This window comes from Canis lupus, chromosome 4, assembly GCF_003254725.2.
Source record: "Canis lupus dingo isolate Sandy chromosome 4, ASM325472v2, whole genome shotgun sequence".
In the NCBI taxonomy this organism is placed as follows: domain Eukaryota; kingdom Metazoa; phylum Chordata; class Mammalia; order Carnivora; family Canidae; genus Canis; species Canis lupus.
This window is the reverse complement of record NC_064246.1, coordinates 48761862-48767861: the sequence shown is the minus strand read 5'-3', so window position 1 is coordinate 48767861 and position 6000 is coordinate 48761862. Positions and strand designations below refer to the sequence as shown.

General features: G+C 34.6%; 1 long non-coding RNA gene across 1 annotated transcript in view; it reads left to right on the top strand.

The window, feature by feature from the left end:
• The first annotated feature begins 3631 nt into the window (after positions 1 to 3631).
• LOC112651739 (uncharacterized) overlaps positions 3632 to 6000 on the top strand; it is a 39893-nt gene continuing 37524 nt past the window's right edge. The window contains exon 1 of the long non-coding RNA XR_003130988.3: positions 3632 to 3796. This is a non-coding gene — a long non-coding RNA (uncharacterized LOC112651739). The remainder of the gene's footprint in view (positions 3797 to 6000) is intronic.

Genomic DNA, 6000 nt, shown 5'->3' with positions numbered 1-6000 from the left:
TAAGACCAAACACACTTGTAAACAGAGACCTGGTAATTCAGTCTTTTTGTAGAATTATGTAACAGACCAGGGTAGTATATATTCTAGATATACAGGAGAGCAGATGGTTTACATGGTTTACTTTTAGCATACATCTCAATATGTGTGGGTGTTTGCAAGTGGTGGACATAGAAAGAAAGGGGAGTATTCAAAACCATCTAGTCTCACAGAATTATTTTAAAAGTTACCAAATGATATATGTCTTTAAAACATAGAATATTTGTAATCTCCTATTCAAAGAATCCCATGTATCCTATAATTAATGCATTAGTTTAATTTTCTTTGATATTTTAAATATTTTTATCCTTCAAAAGTATGCAACTAAAATTACATACTCTCAAATTACTTTTCTTAAGATTGATTTCCTGCTCCAATGGTTGCTACCTAGAAATATATCAGAAAATGCTGAGATAAATAGCTAACCATTTACAGAATATAGCATTAAGCTATGATAAACCCAGAACTATATATATTATATTACCAAATATTAGGAGTTGCCATATTAAAGACAATTTATAAAATAACTTTTTTTCCTCAGAACAGACATTTCACCAGGAATATTATTTTCTCTTTGTCTATGTCCTAATATATTTGAAAGGAAATTTTTAATACTGATGTGTGTGTGTGTGTGGGGATATGTATGTGTTTAATAATCAGAGGCTACAAAAAACAAACCATAGGTCTTTGTTAGTCTACAGAAAGATTTTACTTGAATATAAATTTAAGCCTTATGAAAATATAGTTAATCCTTAAACAACAGAGGTTTGAACTGCAAGAGTCCACTTATATACAGATTTTTTACTTTCCCTTAAGTGTATTTTCTCGTCCTTATGATTTTCTTAATGACATTTTCCTTTCTAGCTTACTCGAATGTAAGAATACAGTCTATAATACATACAACATATAAAATATACATTCATGAAGTATTTATTTTATTGGTGAGGCTTCCAGTTGACAGTATGCCATTAATAGTTAAGTTTGGGAGCAAAGTTATATATGATTTTTAACTGCGTGAGAGGCCAGAGCCCCTAACCCGCACATTGTTCAAAGGTTAACTGTGCATTCTCTGGATGTTAGCACTCTCCTGCAGTAAAATACAATTTCTGTATTTTATTTAAAATCATCAAAGTGATGTCTAAGTTCTGATTTGAAACAATGTGAGATGCTGGATGCTGAAAATTGCTATCTGTCATTTTAAAATAAAAGGAGGGCTACCAATTTCTACTAAAGTGATACCTTCCCTTGGTAGGGCTGGAGTCGGTTAGTAGGAGTGGATAGCAATGTTGTTTGCAATTCTCTAAGGTAATACCTTTCAAACTAGAATATCAACCTGAAGACTATATTTGCATTTCTAACAAGCTTCCTTGTCATGCTGATGTTACTGGGCCATAGACAAATTTTGAAGAGCACTCAGTGACCTGACTAAGAATCTGAATCATCCAAAAGGCATTCAACTCATAGTACATACAAAAATTAGCATAAAATGTAATCAAAGGCCTAAATATAAGAGCTATAAAAAGCTGTACAATCTTAGAAGCTACAAAAAACTATAAAACCTTAGAGGAAAACATAAATACACCTTCATGACCCCAAATCATGTACCAGTAACAACAGAAATAAACAGATAAATAGACATCATCAAAATTTAAACAGTTTTGTTTTAAAGGACACCAATAAGCAGGTGAAAAGAGAATTCATGGAACCAGAGAACATTTTTACAAATCATATAAAATATAAGGAACTTGCACCTAGAATATACAAGGAAATCTTACAATTCAACAGCACACAAAAATTTATCCATGAATGTTCATAGCAGCATTATTCATAAATAACCAAAAAGCAGAAACAACTCAATATCTATAAAATGATCAATGGATAAATAAAACATCTTATATCCATACAGTGTAACACTGTTTGAAAATAAAAAGGAAATGAAGCATTGATATGTGTTATAATATAGAAGAACTTTGAAAACATCATTAGACTTTGAAAACTTTAGAGAATTCAGTTACCAAGGGGCACATATTGTACGATTCTATTTATACAAAAATGTCCCAAATTAACCAAGCTATAGAGACAAAAAGATTAGTAGTTGCTTAGGGCTGGGGGAGGAAGAATAGGATTCTGGGGGTATCTGCTAAGGAGTATGGGGTTTCTTTTGGTAGTAATGAAAATGTTCTACAATTGATTGTGGTGATGGATGTGCAACTGAGAATATACTAAAAACCATTGAAGTCTATATGTTAAATGAGTAAATTGTAATGCAAATTATATCTCAGTAAAGCTGATTTTAAAAGGCATTAAATATTTATTGAGCAGATACTACATTTGAGTACTGTCTTCTCCCTCTTTTTAATTTCAAAAGTATCAGATTTAATAGCAATTTCTCTGGAACATTTTTCTAACTTTCCCCTTTCCCAATGACTTGATCTGATGCTTTGACTAAATGCTTTTAACACACCTCTACTTCTGCTTCAGAGCCGGTGTGACACTTCAGTGTGATAGATTATTTAAAATTCTGTCATCTGTTTTAGATTCTAAACTGCAGTGACCATGAATAGTTTGTCTGGTATGTTATCTCCATAACTTAACACAGTGCTTGGTAGAGCTGGTGCTTAATAAATTATTCTCACATTAATGAATGAAGGGCTCCTGGTCTTGCGGGACTGTAAATCTCCCTGTTTATAGTCTCGTAAGACTTGGTAGCATGAGGTGAAGAGATTGTCAAGCACCTCCTCTGCTATTCCCGGGCATATAGCCGTGGTTATTGTGGAGACAAAGCAACTTCGTTACAATTGAAGAGGACACCAATGGAATAGCTTAAAAAGGGGCATCATGTTGCAGAAGATTTAGACTAAAATGCTTACCCTTTTTTTGTCTCTTAAGCTATGCAACTCTGCCTCATCCAAGTAAACTTCAGTTTCCTTATCCTTAAGGCATTGATAATGATATTCACTTCTACTTTATTGTCTGGGTGATTATGAAGAACAAAGAGAACCCAGGAGTTAACTTCTTGCAGATGTGAAACTATATAAATATAATTTGCTAATGGTATGGCATATTCATAGAGAATTAAAAATATGACAGCTAGGGGATCCCTGGGTGGCTCAGTGGTTTGGCGCCTGCCATCGGCCCAGGGTGTGATCCTGGAGTCCCGAGATTGAGTTCCACATCAGGCTTCCTGCATGGAGCCTGCTTCTCCTCTGTCTGTGTCTCTGCCTCTCTCTCTCTCTGTCTCTCATGAATAAATAAATACAATCTTAAAAAATAAAAATAAATAAAAAATATGACAGCTAAAGAAAGACATTTGTTTAGATCAGAACCAAACAGAAGGCATTCTTGTTTGCCTACACAATAGCCATTTCTCTATTCTTCCTTGCTAACAGAAATCCAATTTTGTTCAAGCAGCTGTGTGCCCTCCCCCAGGAAATGAATTACAATTGGTCTAAGCAAATCATTAAAATTATATTTCCCTTACCTACAATTGGTCTTAAGATAGGCATTAATTCAGTTCTGGCCAATGAAAAATAAGGTGAATCTAGTATGTGCTTCAGGGGAAATATTTAACTCCTTGAAAAGAGGCACACAAGAAAAAAGTCCCTTTATATCTACCCATCTTCCTTCCTGTGTGAGATTCTGTTCTATTAGGACCTTAGGCAGAGTGCTGCGGCTGCCAACTTCCAATCATGAAAGAAGGGCCAAGAGAATCACAGAGATGCTTCACCAGCCATGGAACCACTGGCCACCAGAATTTTTAGTATGTAAATTGAATCACTGTCTTCAATACGGAAGTCGCTATTAGTGGGACTTTAAAACAGTTTTTTTTTTTTTTTTTTTTTTTTTTAAGAAAATGCTGTAATTGATACTTAGTTCTTTGGGGAAGTGTAGTGGCAGAGTGACACAGGGAGGATTAGGGTTTATCTTAACAGCCTTCCTCTGCCATGTGTAGCAGTGGCAGTCCAATGTCTCCTTGCACTTTGCCACATTAGAGCTGTAACAATAGGCAATTAAATCTTTGAAAATTAGAAAACTTGCTCTTGAAATTAGGCAGATTAATTGAAATGATAAAAGGTATTTTTAAATGATCATGTCTAAGTACTTGTCACACTAATTTGGTGAAAGAGGGGAAGACAAAGCATAAGAGAAAAAGAGGATGAGTCTTTCAAGCCTAAAGGATTTGTTGATTTCTGATGTAGATTCCTACAGATTCATGACATTGTTTTAAACAAGGTACAATGTACAGTTGAAGACTAATTATACAATTTTCTGTGTGGCTTCTGTAGCCTTGCTGTTCTAGCCAAGACCTGTCTCTTTTGTTACAGTAATCACATCAAAGTAGCTATGAGGCCCAGGAATACATAAGCAGGCACAGGGACACACATTTACACACACACACACGCACACACACACACACAAATTACTTATAACAACACTTCCTTTATCTAACTGAAGAAAATGAGAGTGATTTCTGCCCAGTTGGACTTCTTTGGGGAGGAAGGTGCATTTATTGAAAACACACAAGTGCTATTAGTTAAATAAACCACCTAGTGGAAACTCAGACAATAATTGATCTTAATGCTTTTTAACACCATGTCTAGAAAGAATGACTATTGACACATATTTTTCAATGAATTTATTCCTCTTCCCTCCAGAAATATAGCCAAGGCAGTCTCAGCCTTGTTAAGCATAGGTAAAGCTAAATGATTTTAAGATACACTAATGAGTCATTTGTCTAAAAATGCTGACTCTAAGTTCACTGATAGCAAGGTTTTTTGCTTTATTCATATTTGAGTTCTCAATGGCAGAAGCGCTGGCACAGAGAAGTGGCTCAAGAAATTTTCGTGGCATAAATGTTTGAATGAATGAAGTCATGAATAAATTACTAATTCCCCAAATTTTACCACTTCATTTCTTTTATTTTCCTTCCTAGATCAGGAACGTTGCATTTTTGTAAAGTATCTTTCAAACTATATGTATCATGAATATTTTGAACCGTGAGGGCAGATATAACTCTATATAATTTAGATCATAAAGTAGAATGAAGAATCTTTTATTTTAGATTTATCGTGTTACACATTTATAAACCTTGAATAAGTAATGTGTGATCTCCTACAGGGATCCAGGACATTGAAAATAATAATTATTATTATAAATATTATTTTGAAATAATATTTATGAAATATAAAATAATTTCATATGAAATATGAAAATAATAATAACTCACAGACCTTGTGATACCTGAGCAGTCCACTGCATGTGCAGAGAATTCTAGACTGAGGGTCATTGGTATATTAATGGCCTGTCCTGGAGAATATACTATGACCAAAAACAATTGCATTCAGTAAGGCCATCTTTTTTATCCAAGCCCACAGCTTCAGGTAAGCCTCCTAGGAAATAAGTGTAGCCCGTCCACCTAAACACAAGTATAGCTTTGCAGTCCTGAAATAGAATATACTGTAGCCAAAATGCCCTCATGTCTTGCCTTCCTCTGTCCATAGGAAAGGAACTGACCTAAACAACCTCCTCCCAGATCAGCCACACTACCACTTTGACATTGTCCTTCACACAAAACTCGTTCATTCCCTGCTTCTGATTTTATTGGCCATGAAAACCTCAAGAATATCCTTCTAGGCTTTGCCTGCTCACTAATATGCTCTTCTTTATAGCAAGGTACACAATCCATTTCAAAGCAATCTCTTCCTTCCCTGAATTCCTAAACCATTTATAGCCTGCCCCATATCATTTGCCTATGCATAGTATGTCTTACATTATTTCACTATGTATTGCCAATCCTATGTCATTTCAATATAGGTTGTCTGTCCTATATCATTTTATTATGATCACTATTATTTTAACAATCGATATATTTTATTGTTTACATATTATATACTAGGTGCTATGTTAGGTGTTACATCAGTGTGTGTCAGGGCCATATCTCAGATTTATCCCAAGGACAGTGTT